At 41.2% G+C, this 18,273-nt stretch overlaps 1 long non-coding RNA gene and 1 other non-coding gene across 3 annotated transcripts in view; one reads left to right on the forward strand and one right to left on the reverse strand.

Annotated features, from left to right (window-relative positions):
- Window positions 1-18,180, forward strand: part of LOC121069902 — a 60,929-nt gene extending 42,749 nt beyond the window's left edge. Inside the window, exons 1-3 of one of the 2 annotated variants that reach the window (XR_005819743.1) lie at window positions 6,525-7,192; window positions 13,854-13,982; window positions 15,791-18,180. This is a non-coding gene — a long non-coding RNA (uncharacterized LOC121069902). Of the gene's footprint in view, window positions 1-6,524; window positions 7,193-13,853; window positions 13,983-15,790 lie in introns of those variants that run through there. The other variant, XR_005819744.1, reaches the window with a different exon arrangement.
- On the reverse strand, window positions 5,859-5,967 carry LOC121070278. The gene has a single exon (XR_005819984.1). It is a non-coding gene; the product is annotated as a U6 spliceosomal RNA (small nuclear RNA).
- Window positions 18,181-18,273: the final 93 nt, after the last annotated feature.

The raw sequence follows: 18,273 nt of genomic DNA on the forward strand, positions 1-18,273 counted from the left end.
GAAACTTGATGTGATAAGTTTTATTCTTCAAGATTAGTATTGTTATATTGCTTGTGGTTTTCCTTCTTTTTAGTCTTTGCATTGGGTAAATTTTTATTTAGAGGAACTTTCCTGGACAGGAATTAACATGAGAAAAAGACAAGAGGGGTGAGGGTGGAGTATTGAAGAACTACAACTATATTGGTCCTCGTGATTGTGCTCTAAAGTTACATTTCCCAGCTTTTAAAAGTATTTGTATTTACTGTGAGTTGGAAAGGGAAGGGAAGGGAAGGGAAGGGAAGGGAAGGGAAGGGAAGGGAAGGGAAGGGAAGGGAAGGGAAGGGAAGGGAAGGGAAGGGAAGGGAAGGGAAGGGAAGGGAAGGGGAGAAAAAAGAGGAAAAAAGAGGAAAAGGAAAGGAAAGGAAAGGAAAGGAAAAGGAAAGGAAAGGAAAGGAAAGGAAAGGAAGGAAAGGAAAGGAAAGGAAAGGAAAGGAAAGGAAAGGAAAGGAAAGGAAAGGAAAGGAAGGAAAGGAAAGGAAAGGAAAAAAAAAAAAAAAGAAAAGAAAAGGAAAAGAAGAAAAGAAAAGAAAGAAAAGAGGAAGAGAGAAGGAGAGAAAGAAAGATTACCTATGACAGAGCAAGAAAGCAAGATAAACAAAAAACAATACAAGCAAGTCCCTTTTAGTACAATTTCCTTAAAGTAGATTGCCGATTTAGATTATTTGCAGACATCTACGCCTTGAGGGTATCAACACAAATATCTTAATTACTTTCCAACAGCTCTTGCAAACCACTGCTTCTTCTTTATCTACTTTTTCTTAAAGACATCTTGTTGAACCTCTCCTAAACAATTTAATTTCTTCCAGTTTGGAATTCGCATTTCTAAAAGAAACCTTATTTCCTATAATTGCTCTACATTAGTCCAGTAAGGTTGTGTTCTTGCTTCAGTTGTTACTGGAGTAAGAAAAACTCATATTTGCATGGTCCATTCATCAGTCTGAATAAATGAGAAGGAATTTTCTACCTGTGATATGCTTGGAATTATTCCTTTTCTCTGCCTGAACTAGTGAACAAATTACAGAAAGAACCAGAGCATTGTTCATGCTACCTTATTTCTCTTGTTGAACAGAGCCCTGAACAGAGAAAGATTTGTTACTTGTAACAAACTTGTAATCTGTGCCAAAAAGTCAGTTTTTATCAGCATTTTCTGCTTTCAGATTTGTCTGTTCTTCTCGGCATCTTTTCATTTGTTCTTATCTTTTATTTTCACTTGTAAAATGTCATAGCCAGCTGGGTGGGAATGACTTTTTGGTGTACTGCACCATGTTGGCCTTGACCTGGAGGTCGGTGCCTCAAACCTCCCTTACTTCCCATAGCGTCTGGCCAGATGATGCACACCTGGAGTGCTGTCAGGACCTGATCAGGAGTATCTACCTGGAAATGGGCTTCTGAAGCAGCCAGTGATTACCCAGGTGAATGGAGCAAAATTGGCACTTCTATTTCACTGGGAATCAGGATCCTAGACAACAATGTTTACTGTATGAAGAAAGTACCAGAAAATAAGGCTGCTGGTAGAGTCAGTTGTTACCTAAATCATTGGATAATAATCTTGCAGACTTTCAATTTTTTTGTTTGTTTGTTTTTTCCAAAATGCTTCACCCATCTTTCTTTTAAATAGAATCTTTGCTGATTTCAGACAGCCCATGGTTATATTGAAAGCTTGCCTAAATGTTTCTAATCATTAACAGTATTAAGTTCAAAAACTTCTGAACATCTTCATAGTAGAGAGAACTTCTTTTCAGTCCCATACTGTGACAGAGGCCAACTGGGTTCTCTGTAGAAATATATTTGCCAAAAACAAACCAACCAACCCTTCAAAATCCAGGAGTTTCCAGCTTTTAATGACAGTCTGTTCACTTGTTCCCGTTAAAAGAAGGCCCATGGTTCACAGGTGGGTCCAAGCTCTGTTGTGTTACTCTGTACTCAGCATATCCAGCCCTGCAAAATATTTTTCCTGCTGCTACTTTCAAACCACTTAGAGGAACAATAAGCTCTTCCTTGAATGCACTCAGCTCGTGTACACAATTAGCCACTGATATAAAACTACTGTACATCAGACATGCTTTCAGATTATTATATCTTATAATTGCTCTGCCAAGGCTTTTGTAGATTCTGTTTGTGTCTTTCAAGCTGCTTTGCAAAGAAAAGAAACAATCCCCTGTTACATGTGGGACTGTTTGGGTCTCGGAGAGCAGAAGTGACTCTGTGGACCTCAGCAATCCATTTGGCTTCTGAGGTTTGAGCAGCATAAAATGTCTGGACTCTTCACCAGTTCACCACTGTCAGTGGAGAATTTTTTCTCAAACCTCATCTGTGAGAAGTAGAAATAACTCTGCAGTTGAATATGTCCCACAAAAGGAAAGACTGTAGTTCTTTATGGAGTAATGTCTAAAAGCAGCAACTAGATTGTGAAAGGAGGGAAAAAAATCTCACATCCCTCACTATCATCACCATTTTAATACCATTACTATGTTGCTGATCAGAAGTTTTAAGCAACTCTTGTGATTTTAGTATCAGTGGCAGGAAATTGAATGGATGCAGCAATGCTGTGTTAAGCAGCTGAAACAGCCACAAAAGACTGCCTGGCTCCCAGTTCTCTGTGGAGATGGGAGGAGATCCTCAACAGCTTGTCCACAGTAGCTGATGATGTGGTCCCTTATGTTCATGTTTTGCCAAAGTATAAGGCTGTGGGCAAACATAATCTTTCAGTTTTGGCTGTGCCATGTGAGCAGGGTGCTTCCTTGAGCAGCTCGTGTCTGAAGGGAGGCTCATACAAGGGGGTGGAGATTTCTGCTGATGGTAAGTGAGAAAGAAATAGGAGCCGGCTGTTTATAATTGCCTCCTCAGCCAGCAAAGCTGCATCAAAACTCAGCTGAAGGTTTAGCTAATGGCTAAAGTACATGAAAACCCTCCTCCTCAGACCAGAAATGCAGCAGTCACACAACAAAATTCACTGATCCAGCATGAACACGATTATATTTGTTCCAATAGCCTGTACCCACAGGTGAAATGGCAGATCAGGTCCCCTCAGATGATGAGGAGCACTGTGGTGCTCTGGCATGACCCATCAAGATCCTGTCTTGATGCTGATGGCCATGTGACAGGAACAAGGCTCTGATTGTAAATCCATTGCTTGTTGCATGATTCAGGAGTATTTTCTTAGGTGTAAAATAAACCCAGAAAATGCTATGCTCTGTTTTTTCGTGTGTGTGTTTTGTTGTTGTTGTTAATTTTATTTTATATATATATATATTTTATTTTTTTAATGTTCTTCTTTGTGGTCAGGTGGAGAATGTTTCTGCTCAGGTTTATCCCATTTGTTTTTTTTGTAGAACCAGTCAGAAGTAATTTTGGTCAGCCATGAAACTTTTGTTTTATATCAGCTACTCATTTTTACTTCCTTACCATTACCAGACTGTAGGGTCTTCAGACCATGGCCCTGTGAGTTACAGGGAGAGCAGCTAAATGGGAACGGTGAGCTCTTGCATACACTAGAAAGCTCAAGGCCAATTCCCAGGTTAAAAAAAACAACAAAAACAAAACTGTTGCTGACAATTACCCATTAATAAGTTTTTTCACCACAGGGGTCTTATGTGTATTTTCTATAACTTTGCGGTCGAGTAAAATTTGCAGTTTAAGCACTCAGAGTGACTGTCTCTCTGGTGCATCAACAGATGAGTAAATTTTGCAGCGGTGGAAAGTTCACATGCCAGCTTTATACTTTCATTTATGAGAGTACATGTAATGTGCTTCTTAAGCGATTGCTGTTCAGTTGGAGTTGATGACCTCAAGATAGATTATAGCCTTCTGTGTCTTATCACTTTTCTCTACATTTTATTTCAACAAAGTATGAGAAGGTAGAACTATCAGAGTCTTTTCAGAGTCCTACCTCAACTCCTGTTGCTCTACACTATAGTCAGGTATTTTAACAAAGACTATAATCCAGAAATAGAGGTGCTTTTCACTCTGCATCCTCTTAAATTATCACATCTTCTTTATGGCTAATAAATGCTGACAGGACCTAGAAGCTGTTAGATTCCAGCTATTTATATTCCCTACTTTCATCTCCATGCCTCCTTTTAAACACGGCTGGGGCTGCCTGTAAACCCTTCCTTGAGAGATGATTTCACTCTTATAGCAATGTAAAAGCCGCACACAGGTAAGTTTCTCCAGGTTTTGCTCTTCATTGCATCTTTCTTCACCCTTTTTGTAAAACAGATACAGCAAAGTGAATAATTGAAAGATAAAGGACAATATCTAGAGAATACTTTCCAAAACAGTTGTATTCCTTAAAGGAAGAGCACGTTTAACTTTATTCTTTTTTGCTATAAAATCCAATAGGCCTGAAGTGTTGCCATGTTAAAGGGGGCTTATAAGAGTCAAACATTTGCCTGCTTCAGAGCCCTGTCAGGGACTTTCACTGAGACAGTTTCACGGAGTTGAACCTATTTAATTAGGCATCAGATATAACAGATTTGGAATTGCCATTGATACTTACTGCAATAGCGCTAATATATCATAATAGTGCTAGCAAAATGCTGTCCTGGAAATTCTTCTCCAAAGGGTGAAGGTGCAGAGTTTACCAAGAAGGCATCCCTGTCTCTTTTTTTTCCCTCACTCTAACTTTTTTTTCCCCTCACTCTTAACTTTTTTTTTCCCTAACACCCTAACTTTTTACACTGACTCCTAACACTCTTTTATATCCTAAAAAGCATATATCCTAAAAAGGATATAAAAGACTATTATCTGTTCCTCCCCTGGGGTGACAGTTATCATGATTTGGGTGAAGAGCCAAGTACTATAGTCATATATGTTTAGCACGTACTTCATTAAGTTCATTGTCACATTCAGGGGTGTTAACTTAATATTAATTGAACAAATAATGAAGCAAAAGGTTTCACTCTGGGCACCATGTCCCTCAAGATTCTGTTCTGCTGCCAAAACATGAATGTCACAGAATCACAGAATCATTTAGGTTGGAAGAGACCTCCAAGATCACCTAGTCCAACCTCTGACCTAACACTAACAAGTCCTCCACTAAACCATATCACTAAGCTCTACATCTAAACGTCTTTTAAATACCTCCAGGGATGGTGACTCAACCACTTCCCTGGGCAGCCCATTCCAATGCCTCACAACCTTCTCAGTAAAGAAGTTTTTCCTAATATCCAACCTAAACCTCCCCTGGCACAACTTTAGCCCATTCCCCCTCATCCTGTCACCAGGCACGTGGAGAACAGAGCAATACCGACCTTGCTACAGCCTCCTTTAAGGTACCTGTAGAGAGCGATAAGGTCACCCCTGAGCCTCCTCTTCTCCAGGTTGAACAATCCCAGCTCCCTCAGCCGCTCCTCCTAAGACTTGTTCTCCAGACCCCTCACCAGCTTCGTTGCCCTTCTCTGGACACATTCCAGGGCCTCGACATCCTTCTTATAGTGAGGGGCCCAAAGCTGAACACAGCACTCGAGGTGCGGCCTCACCAGAGCCGAGTACAGGGGGACGATCACCTCCCTGCTCCTGCTGGCCACACTGTTTCTGATACAAGCCAGGATGCTGTTGCCTTCTTGGCCACCCGAGCACAATGCTGGCTCATATTCAGCCGACTATCAACCAGTACTCCCAGGTCCTTCTCTGCCAGGCCGCTTTCTAACCACTCATCTCCCAGCCTGTAGCTCTGCTTGGGGTTGTTGCGCCCCAGGTGCAGGACCCGGCACTTGGCCTTGTTGAACTTCATACAGTTGGCCTCAGCCCATTGGTCCAGCTTATCCAGATCCTCCTGCAGAGCCTTCCTACCCTCGAGCAAATAAATATAACAATTAAAAAATGTGGATCACTTCACGAATTTGCATGTCGTCCTTGCACAGGGGCCATGCTAATCTTCTCTGTATCATTCCAATCCATGGTAATGTACCCCTCCAGGAGGGGTACTTGTTTTTATTACTTTTTTTTTTTTTTTTTTTTTTTTTTTTTTTACTATATTGGTTTTATGGTTGTGTGCTGATTTCTAATGGCCTGTAAGAACACGTATATATTTTAACTAATGTCAGCCTTTCTGAACAAAGGAAAAAAGATCTTTTACTACGTGGAATGACTTCCAGCAGTATGATATTGGAGATGCAGAGATAAGCAGTAGTATGTGCTGGAAAGGACTGAATGAAAAAAGTGAGAGCAAGAACATTGAGGTGAGATTAAAAAAAATTTTGGACTGAAGCATTTTTTGTATTAAAAATGAAAGATTCAGCAGTGTAGTACATGTATATCTAGCAATCCTGCCAACTTGTCCTGGATACAAAAGGATGCAAAAATGTTGTATGTCAACTTTTTTCTAAGTGCTACTTTAGGTGATTTGTAACAGTTTTATTCTGATGATTCAGTGAAAACAACAGCCGAATCAATTAAACCAGTGGTACGTAAACTTTCACATGAAAATGGAAACCTAAGCACCGATCACACTTAACCATTACTCTTTTTCTGGGAATTTGGGAAGGCCTGGGTGTAGTATAAATGAGCACAGGAGGGCTAGGCTCCAGAAAGAGCTCCGAGTTGAGAACTGTTCCATGAAGCAAAGGAGCTTAAGAAAAACACGCCATCTTCTGAAAGCATTTGGTTCAGCTTAGGCTCATCTGCAAAGCATTTTTTGACTCACTAGAGTTATGAGAAAGTGTGAGGGAAAGGGGCTGTGTGATCCTGGGATCAAAAGTTCAGGGCATCATGAAGGGATGAATATGAATGAATGCTAGAAGGAGGATCAGGGATAGTGATTGACTGTCTGTGGTGATAATGGTAGGGAAAGAGTTAACTGGCATATAGGAATAGTGCAAAATTGTAGAAATGGTTGCACTGTGGCAAAAGCTTGTGTGGCCAGCTTCATCCAAGTGCCACATAACAGCTGTTACTCTGCATGTCTGGCTGACTCATTTCCTCCAGACTGCATTAAACAGCCCTTGGCCTGTGCTTCCTTTGCTAAGCAGCAAGAGTATTTATGTGGCAGCTTTCAGACTCATCTCCTGCAGCAGGAACAGCCTCTGGGCTGTGTCCCTGTTCTGAGGGAGTGCTTCCCATCCCAGCAGCAGCTCCTGCACCAGACAAAGAGCCAGCCACGGTCCCATGGGCTCCCCTATGCTTAGGAATCTGCACTGAGGCGAGACGAAATGTGAGTCTTTCCAACTTTGCCAGCTGCGGTAACCTCTCAGCATGTTCAGGCTTACTGATCTGCCTGTGCATCCCAACAGCAGTATTGTTACCAGGGAGACTATTATTAGGTCCAGTTAGAATTTAGTAGGATGTACTAATATGATAATGACTACGTAGAATTGTATAAAAATCAACAGAGAAGGTACAGATTTGGGCCAGCTCTGTGGAAAACCAGCTGGTACCTAGACTTGCATGACTCTGAAATAAACAATATCTCAACCTAGTGTGTGTATTTGGCTTATTGCACACTGGGTAATGAATCCAAGCCTGTTATCAGACGACAGTATCTTCTCTGGTGCTGGGTGGTCAGATGTCTAAATCGGGATTTCAGGCAGGTGAGCTGCAGGTGAGAACCTAGACAGTACATATTTATGTGTGTTTTTTCAGAAATATCTTTTGTATAATCTTGTTTGATAGACTTTTATTACTGCAAATTGATTTTACAGTGTTTTGTTTCAGCTGTTCTGTCTCACCTAGAGGTTTTCTCACCTGGCTCAAGAGAGATGGAAACTCTGCTTGAAATAATTTGTGGGAAACATGCAAATATTCTGATCTAGACTTGGATGTAGATTTTCATTGCTCTGAGGAGCAAATCTCCTTTCAACCTGATGCTTTGCTCTGTCCTTGAAAGAGACAGGAGCTAGTTGCAGAATGCAGATCTGTAGGAAGGTTTTCAACATCATGCTGTGTGATGGTCTATACCTTGAATTTCATTTCAGGTCACTTTTCTATCACTGGGTATTTTGTTTTTCATCTGTCCTATGAGTCCTACTTTACTGTACAATTGTTTAATGCCTCTGAAAGCTCCTGCCAACAGTTTGCCATCTGTTTTAAACTAAAACCATTTAGTTTCTTTTGATGTGAGACAAAACCATCTGATATGCAAATACGAACAGTAGGTGGCCAACTTATCTCTATTTAATGTAAATGAAAGCTCACAAACAGTATGCAGGGGCTTTGGTAATGTTCTCCATCCATAGACCCTTCCTGAGAGTCTCATTTAAGGCTAAGTGCAGCCAACTTCGAGATGTGTGTGATTACATCTCCTCTGCAGCTCAAAAGGCAGTTCTTTCGTCATCACCATTATTCATTTAAAGTGTGTGAAACTGCATAAAACTTTTTCTGCCATTTCAAAAGGGGGAAAAAAAAGGGACATAATGAATTGATGTGTTGTATATGAGAATTCTTTCCAGCTTTCACAAGGTTGTAGAGCTCTTTGTTGATCCAGGGGAGAAAGTTGGTCTTGCAGCTTGAGTACCTGCCTGCTTGCACTGGCAAATACAAGGAATTCCTTGCTTTTGGCCTTTTCTGTGACCTTGGAAAAATCTCTTATACCTAAGGACTTTTTATGTACGAAAAGTTTGAATACACTGGTTCAGCGATTAGGTTCTAAACGATTCTCAGATTCCTTAATTTGTATCTTTAAAATATGTCTGCTTGAATGTTCCTTAATGGTCCCTGATGTGAATGGAGAGGGAAATGACTGCTCACTATGTCTGTTAAAGAAGAATAAGGGCTGTCAGATGAAACTAGTGTGAGGTAGATCGAAAGCCAGCAGCTAGAGGCAGTTCTTCAGAGACCTGTGTGTGGCACTACTGACCAAAACTGCACTGGATGCTAGGAGTTTAGGGGGTTCAGTCTGAGACAGAAGTTATTGAGAAGTACACTGTGAGGGTTTTCAAGACATAAAAACCATGTCCAGACAAGGAAGCTAGAGGTAGGGGAATATATGAGGGAAACATCATTGCATGTTTGACTTATTCTTATATTCCTTCCCGGAATATCTCTTTTGGCTTTTCTCAGTCAGGATCCAGAGGCATCTCTGGTCAGAGCTAATGCAGGCTAGCAGGCTAGAATGGAGGCTGAGGCACAGGATCACTTGTGCTTGTGGGTGGGCTGCGAATGTTTATGTTGAACACTGCATGGAGGGCAGGTGTTGATCCTGCTGCTGCAGACATGGACTGTGCTGTGGCTGTGCTACTGTCTGGAGAAAGAAAATTTTCCATCAGATAAACTGATAGTGACTGCCACAGGACAAAACTCCTCTCCAAACCTTCTTTGACTGTTAACAGCCTTGGTTTTCAAAAGTGCCTTTTATTACTCCAGGACATTTTCTCAAATTAGGGATCTGAAATGGAGACAACAGAGAATTACTTTATATCAAAAATACACATTTCGGTTGAGGTGAATCAACGTGAAGCAACAGAGAAATCAATAATGATGCATCATAAAAGCTAGAATCTGTAGGAACACTACTTCCTGGTGGTGTTGGATTTTAGCTGAAATAGTGACTCACCATTTGAAACACTATAGCACTGGAGGAAGATACCTCTACAGCAGGTCCCAAATTAATAATTTTTACTTGGCCTGTTAGGTTGGGGTCCCCACTGGTACAGCTGGAACAAGAGGCAGGATTAAAGAGGAAGGTGAGGAGGGCACAGAGACACTGTGGAGGGAGGAGGGTGAGTTAGAAGGCTGTGGCGGTAGCTGGGATGGAAGGTAGGGTCCCCCTGCAGAGAGCAACCTGGGACTCCTGGTGGGCGGCAGGCTGACCACGGGTCAGCAATGTGCCCTTGTGGCCAAGAAGGCCAGTGGGATCCTGGGGTGCATTGGGAAGAGTGTTGCCAGCAGGTCAAGGGCGGTGATCCTGCCCCTCTACTCAGCCCTGGTGAGGCTACATCTGGACTACTGTGTCCAGTTCTGGGCACTGTTCCAGAGCACTGGAACAGGCTGCCCAGAGAGGTTGAGGAGTCTCCATCTCTGGAGATATTCAAAACCCACCTGGATGCCATCCTGTGCAATGTGCTCTAGGTGATCCTGCTTGGCAGTGGGGTTGGGTTAGTTGATCTTCAGAGGTCCCTTCTGTGATTCTGTAGGGAGGTAAGGGGAGTCATGAGGTTTAGTCCAAAAAAGTTTGAAACAACTGCTCTACTAGTCTACAGAGAAACAGAAGAGTGTCCAGAATCTATGCCAGATTAAAAAAAAAAAAAAAAAAAAAGGAAGTTGTCCTGGAAAAGTCACTGTATAAGTGAGGAGGCAGACCATTCTGTAGTGGGTTGCAGTGTGATGAAATAAAAAGGCCACACACAGTCTGCAAGCTCTGGTCCCTTAGTAACCAAATCAAATTTATGACTTTCCATAATACTGTCTTCTCTGTTTCTGTGATACTTTTCTAAGTGATCTAATGACTTAAGGGGATATTTTTCAAAAGGTAGCATTAGGGCATAGAGGAGCATGCAGCTCAGTTCCTCTCAGAGACTCTTGTCTTTTTAAGAGTTCTCAAAATCTACCTAGTAAGCATTATATCTATAATCCAATCCAATTGTAATGGTTACATTTTAATTTTCCCCTTTCATTTATGAAATATTAGTAATCATATTAGCTGCTTGAAAGATAAAGGACAATGGTACAAATTGTATTTCTTCCAAGTTACATTTTTAATATTAGGTCCTAGCCTGCAGTTTTCATTGCTCCTGATTTATGGAGTGTAATCTGGTGATAGAGAGAAGGGAGCAAAAAAGGGAAATCAAAGCCTTGTTTTATCGGTATTGGAGAAATATGTATCAATTCCAAACCAAATGCTTCTGGCAGCTTCCAAAAAAAAAAAAAAAAAAAAAGAGAGTAAAGGGAGTGTCATTTGCACTTGCATTCAAAATCATTATTAACGATAATTAATAGCACAAAATAGGGGATTCTCAGGGGAGTACGCATCCTCCAAAGATTAGGTAATGGTGATGTATGTTATGAATGATTAAATGAACTGATGTCTTGATCACAGCACTTCAGAGAAGGCACTAACAAATTGGCGCATTACGCTAGTATTTTGAAAAGTGTACTCTAATCACAAGTGCACACATGTTTCTAGAGCAGAATTTTTCTCTGTGACTCCCTCCTACTGTTCCTTACTTGCTTTTCTTCTTAGTGTGCTTGTAGACTCCTAGCAGATAGAAGAGTATTTGGTGCAGTTCCTAGGACCATTCCTGGTGTAGAGATCTTCATTAATCTGATCTCAGTATCGAGTTGCCAAATCCAACCCAAAATACGCTGGTAGAAAATGAAAGTGCCTATCTATGTCAGGGAACATTCCCCCTTTTCTATGGACGTGCCTATTTCATTAGAGGTGGAGCTGCTACTCATGAAAACAGAATCAGAAGACTAGTTTAGCAGTATGGCTAGATCCATTGTTTCTTAGTTCCAGAACAGGATACAGACTAAAATAAGAGACAAGCACTTGCCAAAGGAACCTAGGTGACTTTAGATCTTAGTTTTAAAACTGGTTTAGCTTAAAATTTTGAATACCATCCAGATCTGTTTAAAACAAAAAGGGAGCTTAATTTTAGTGGTTTTGGAAGTTCTTGTAGTTTAACAATAAATGATATTTTAGTCAGGTTAGTGGGCACATTTTAATTTGTTGTGTTTCCCTTTTGGGAAGAGGACATATATTTCCTAATCATTCTAACTAGAAAAGGACAGACTTTCAACTATCTGTAGATAGAATTTTGCCCATTGTCTGTTATCTCAGTTCATTCCAGGTGAGAATCAGGTATAGTGACAGATTTATTTATGATCAACAGCAAAATTTGAAGGCAGTATCAAAGCCAGTCTGCCTGTTTGTGTTCTGGGGAGTGGGGAGTAAGGTGGTGTTTCTGGATTACTTTTCTGTTCGCCTGTCTGATAGCAGCTGAGTCAGCTATTTTAACGCTATGCTGTCCCTAGGCTCTGTGCTGTTCAGAACTGAGGATCCAGCTGAGGTGTTGAACAATACACATATACCAGAATGAAAGCTTCTGAAGTAGTATTGACATGCACTGCATTTGATATCTGTATAAAAACATGAAAGAAGTGTAATTTTATTCTTCTTTATCTTCTTCATGCTGACAGTATGATTTCCTGTTCCTATGTTGATTAAAATTTCATAGAATCATAGAATCACTAAGGTTGGAAAAGACCTTCAAGATCGTCTGGTCCAACCATCACCCAACTACCACTGTCACCCACTAAACTATGTCCCTAAGCACCACGTCCAGCCTTTCCTTAAACACCCCCAGGGACGGTGACTCCACCACCTCCCTGGGCAACCCGTCCCAATGCCTGACTGCTCTTTCTGAGAAGAAATGTCTCCTCATTTCCAACCTGAACCTCCCCTGGGGCAACTTGAGGACTTTCCCTCTAGTCCTATCACTAGTTACCTGTGAGAAGAGGCTGACCCCCAGCTCCCACACCTTCCTTTCATGTAGCAGTAGAGAGCAATAAGGTCTCCCCTGAGCCTCCTCTTCTCCAGACTGAACACCCCCAGTTCCTCAGCTGCTCCTCACAGGACTTGTGTTCCAGGCCCTTCACCAGCTTCGTAGCCCTTCTCTGGACACGCTCCAGGGCCTCGATGTCCTTCTTGTAGTGAGGGGCCCAAAGCTGAACACAGTGCTCGAGGTGCGGCCTCACCAGAGCAGAGTACAGGGGGATGATCACCTCCCTGGTCCTGCTGGCTGCACTATTCCTGATACAAGCCAGGATGCCGTTGGACTTCTTGGCCACCTGGGCACACTGCCGGCTCATGTTCAGGCGAGCATCGATCAACACCCCCAGATCCTTTTCCTCTGCACAGCTTTCCAGTCACTCTGCCCCAAGCCTGTAGTGCTGCATGGGTTTCTTGTCACCAAAGTGCAGGACCCTGCACTTAGCCATGTTGAACCTCATCCCTTTGGCTTCTGCCCATTGACCCCTCCTGTCCAGGTCCCTCTGCAGGGCCTTCCTACCCTCTGGCAGATTGACACTTCTCCCCAGCTTGGTGTTGTCTGTAAACTTACTGGGGGTGCACTCAGTTCCCTCATCCAAATCATCAATAAAGATATTAAAGAGCATGGGCCCCAACACTGATCCCTGGGGAACACCACTGGTGACCGGTCGCCAGCTGGATTTCTCTGTGTTCACCACCACTCTTTGGGCCTGGCCACCCAGCCAGTTTTTAAACCAGCAAAGAGTGTGCCTGTCCAAGCCATGGGCTGCCAGCTTCTCCAGGAAAGTACTGTGGGAGACTGTTTCAAAAGCTTTGCTGAAGTCTAGGCAGACTACATCAGCAGCCTTTCACTCATCCACCAGGCATTTCACCTGATCACAGAAGATGCGGTTGGACAGGCAGGAATTGCTTTTATTGAACCCATTCTGACTGGGCCTGATCCTCAGGTTGTCCCTCATATTCTGCATGATTGCATTCAAGACAACCTGTTCCACCACCTGGCACCAAGGTCAGACTGGCAGGCCTGTATCACAGAATAACTATAGAATCATAGAATGGCTTGGGTTGGAGGGGACCTTAAAGATCATCCAACTCCAAACCCGCTGCCGTGCTTCATCAGGGCTGTATTGTATTTCCAGCATATGTCTGGGAAGTTGAAGTCCACCGTGTGTACAAGTGCTAGCGATTGCGCGAGTTCTGCCTGCTGCTTGTAGGATGCCTCATCTGTCATTTCATCCTGGTTTGGCTATTTCAAGTCTTACTGTACCTATCAAAAAATGGTTGATCTTTAACTTTACACCTTAACTTATGAACTGACCATATTCTCACCTTCTCCATATGTTTCTGAAATTGTTTTTATTGTATTTTGTCCCTGTGTTCTTTTTAGGAGGGGGAGTGAGAGAGCAGTGTTGTGGAGCTTATCTGTTCATCAATATGAAATCACCACATCCTCACGCACCAGAATCCTCCACAGACGGGAGAAGATGGCTATTGTTTCACCTCCTGCTGCTTCCAGGTACCTTTTTGCACGTACGAGTTGTTTAGCTTAAGTGATACCTATGCCTTCATAGTTGACTGGTGTAGGGGTAGGTGCAGACAGACAGTGCTGTGAGTTTGGGATAGCTGAGTTGAGAGCCTGAGCTCATTAATCTCTGCAATAAGGATTTCCAGAATGCTCTTCATTTGGGAAATAAAATAAAAAAAAAAAAAAAAAAAAAAGGAAAAAGAGCAGTGCTTCGCTGTGGTGGAATAAAATTTCATTTTGAATAGGTTGAATCCTACTGCAGGGTTTTTGCTCCATAAGAAGACTTTCATTTCACATCAGAGGCTATATGCTTACAGAGCTTTTTTCTCCAGTCTAACCTCCTAGTTCACATTGGTGTGAATTAATGACATATATTCTGGCTTCCCACAGCTTCTGTACTATTTGAGACGTTTTCCAATGATACTGTCAATGCTTTCTATCTATGGTACAAACTTGGGGAAATTATTTTACTCAAGGGGAAAATTATTATACTCAATTATAACTTTTTATACACTCTCCTCTAGTCGATATAAAAATAGCTTGTTTTACTGATTGCACTTTGAAGAGCTCTCTGTACAGTAGGCTTTATATGACACCTTTCCAGTTAGCCACACTGTGAGCAAGATGGGATGAAGGAGGAGTCACCTTGAGATGTGAGATCTGGCTTTTTGTCAGCTGGAGTTTCAAAGGCACAGGCTGATCCCAAGCTCAACCACCTTTGCCTTGATACAGCTCGCGATACCCCTCTACAAGCTTGTCATTCATAGCTTCTATGTCTGATCCCACTGGGCATTCATCATTGAAACAGCTTCCTGGAACATGCAAGTACTAAAAAGCCCAATTTTCTCAGCACAAGCACTTTTCAAAGGAAGAATTTTTTTGAGGGCATTTGATGCAAACTTTGTTATAAAAGTCACACAACCATTCAGCCTGCACCAACATTAAGATCATACTGAGGGCTACATGGTTTTAAACATGAGGTTAAAAAAAAAAAAAAAGCATAAAATGTAAGGCTGTGAGCCTTAGCTGTGCTTTCTTGTTCATATGCATTCATGACACAAGCTGTGTTTTTCAGAAAAAGAGAGGGACCATGGGTGGTATTGGATATTCTACCTTTAGCAAAATCAAGTCACTTATAGATTCCAATTTGGTACCTAAGAACAGAATTGCAAGTAGCCTTTCTAGTTATCAGAAAATAAATAAATAAGTATAATAATATATATGTATTATTTAAATCAAAATTTAGAAGGCTTCTTCTGGCCAGGATAAAAATTAAGCACAACTTCAGATTTGACATTATATGTTGAAAACCCACTTGTGTCAGCATGTATGTTTATTTTTATGCATATGCTTATGTTCAGTCATTTGTTTGTTGTGAAAAGGAAACCCTCAAATAGTACTTTTAATAACTCCTATTACGAAATAGAAGCTCTCCTTGTGATAAATGTGGTAAAAATATCAATGTTTACATTTGCCGTAAAGGGGAAAATTCTCTTCTTGAAGTGTTAATACTACATGGAATGTTAAAAATAACATGTAATCTGGCGCCGCCTTAATTACTTTCAAAATGTGTGTGGAAGCATCAGAGTGAAGACGTGGGAGGCAGCTATTCTGATCAGATGAATATACAGTTTTTTGATCACACTATGTTTTAATTAACCAGCTCTTACTGACTTCTATAAAGTTGATAAGCAGTTATCGAAAGTAGTTATCTGGTATCTGAACCAGATGCTGCTTTTTCTTAGATGCACTGGTAGCTTTAATGTAACTTCAAAATACACTGTTCTTCTTGAAATAAGGGAATTCTACAGCAGTTGCTGGGATCACTGTAACTGCTGGTGTCTATGGAAACAAACCCGCACAGTGAATGCCAACAGGCCTGGCTGTTTCAATAGATGCACCCTGCCGGACAGAGGGTAATTGCTCTCTTTAACTACCCAGTGTGGGGAGCTACAGATAAGACAGAGCCAAACTCTTCTGGAGGTGCACAGGAGAAGGAGAAGACAATGCTTACATATGCTTGGTTGGAAATTATGGTTGCGAGTGAATTATTGCACGTGGAAATTATGGCTAAATTTAACAAAAATGTCCATGCAGGGAAAGCAGCTGAGCACTGGAGCAGACTGTGAAATTTCAGTCCCTGTAGAGGAGTTTTGAAACTCAGCTGGACAAGACCCTGAACAGCCTCATCTGGTGGAGCCCTGCTCTGTGCAAGAGATTGAACTTGAAGCCTCCCTTCCAACTTGAGTTACTGTATAACCGTGATATTAACAAAGGGAAAACTAATTGCAGGAATGTGAAATAATGCAGCAAGGGACACTGCAACAGAAAATGGGTTCCTGTAAGGATGACACATTGATCAGCACAGATTTCATTATTGAGGGAAACGTAAGTTCTCTGAAATGACTAGAATGAACTCTGTGAAGACTTAGGGCTCCTGAAACTGTGCAGTATGTACCAGGTGGGATTCTCTGAGGTTCTTTGGAATCAATTGCTAGAATTTGGACTGAGGCATCTCTCCTGCATTTGGAGACATCTTAAATACCTTGGAATATGTTTGGGAATCATTACTCATGCAACAACTTGACTGAAGCAACTATGTTTTGAAAAACCATCAGTCTTCCCAATCATACTGGCTTTTGAGTAACCTTTTCCAGGAAAAATATTTCATGTGAAAGCACCTGTCCCATTATTTACTACTTTAAGACAGTTATCTTAGGTTGACTGATTTTTTTTTCATTTTTTTCCCTTCTTTTTCTCAAACATGTCATTCTCCTGAAGAATGTGTCTGTGGAAAATTTGAGCTTGCAAACATAATATCTCCTTCTCTACCATTTGTTTTCTTCCTTAAAGTAACACAAAAGCCAATGTCATCTTGTCTGAGGGACAAAACCTTCTGGACTCATATTGTAAGCCAAGCCCTTTGGAAAAATTTGGTATTTGGGCATCAGTTCTGTCCTCTGTGTCAAAAAGTCACATACATGGATGTTTCTGTGTCTCTGAAAGATTTGGGCCTTTACAGATTTATTTTTTTTCCCAGAAAGTCTTTATTTTAGTTGCTTTCTTATTCATTATGATAGTTAGGATATAGATTCAGAAGGACAGTGTAGGCATCTTAAATTTCCTAGGCCCTAGTCTGCTGAAGCCTAGGTTACAGCCAGGCTAATGTCCTCATAAAGACTACCTTACAGTATAGAAGTAAATTTTACTTCACAGCCTGCTGACTTTTGTTCTCTAAGATGAATTGTGAGCACCCACAACTAAAAGTGGCCTTCAGGATGAGTCCAGAGCAAAATTTGACCTCTGTCTACAGTGTGTGGCTCTCAGAGTTGTCTTTTAGGATCATTCTGAAATGCTTTAAGTAATGGCCAAAATCTGATCGAAGTTGAGAAAGTTTTATGACTAGCTTTAAGAGGCTGAGTAATGGTAGGAAATCATTTTGAGGATCCCACTCACTTGTATTTTGGGACCAACTATTACCGGTGGATCGAAGCAGAAAGCAATTAGGGATATTTTGAAAAGCTGAGAATAAATTCTTTCTTCAACCTTGTTCATGTGCCTGCTGATCTACTCAGTCACAGACAAAATCTATACAGATGTCCATCGAAAGCAGACTTTTAAATAAATTCATTTGGATTGGTAACCGTCCCAACATGTGGGTAATTAATGATTATTTCATCATCCAGTTGGAGAAACAGAATATGAACTGTGTTACTGTGGTAGCTAATCACACTGTTAGACTACACATTTGAGAACATACATTGGGAAAAACACTCTTTACTTGTCATTTGTGGCCCAAACAATCCTCTTTTTTCCTGTTTAAAAAAAGGAAAGCCCTTAATTTTAACATAAATATGCCAACTTAAAAGCCAACATTACCCTTCTAAAGTCTACCCCACATCACATCTGGTAGGACTGAACATAATTAATTGCAAGAGGAATGTAAAGCAATGGCATGCCAAAAGCTTTAATGTAATTCCGAATCATGACTTATGCCAATCTCTCATTCTCTGCCAGTATGAACTGGCATATCCTGTGGATGGCATTTGATGTACTTTGGCACTTAGAAGAAACTGTCAGTACATTTTGGAGATAAAAATGGGAAAACAGTTGCACAGCTCCTAATGGAATTTACCAATTCCAGGATAGCACTTGCTAAGGGTTGTTTGACAACAAAAATCAGTGTGCACTCCAGGAGACAAAAAAAAATAAAATAAAAAAAAAATCACCTCCCAGACAGTTCCCTGGCTTTATTTGTCTGTGAGCAAACTTTCTTTTTTTT

Source organism: Cygnus olor, chromosome 4, assembly GCF_009769625.2.
Source record: "Cygnus olor isolate bCygOlo1 chromosome 4, bCygOlo1.pri.v2, whole genome shotgun sequence".
In the NCBI taxonomy this organism is placed as follows: domain Eukaryota; kingdom Metazoa; phylum Chordata; class Aves; order Anseriformes; family Anatidae; genus Cygnus; species Cygnus olor.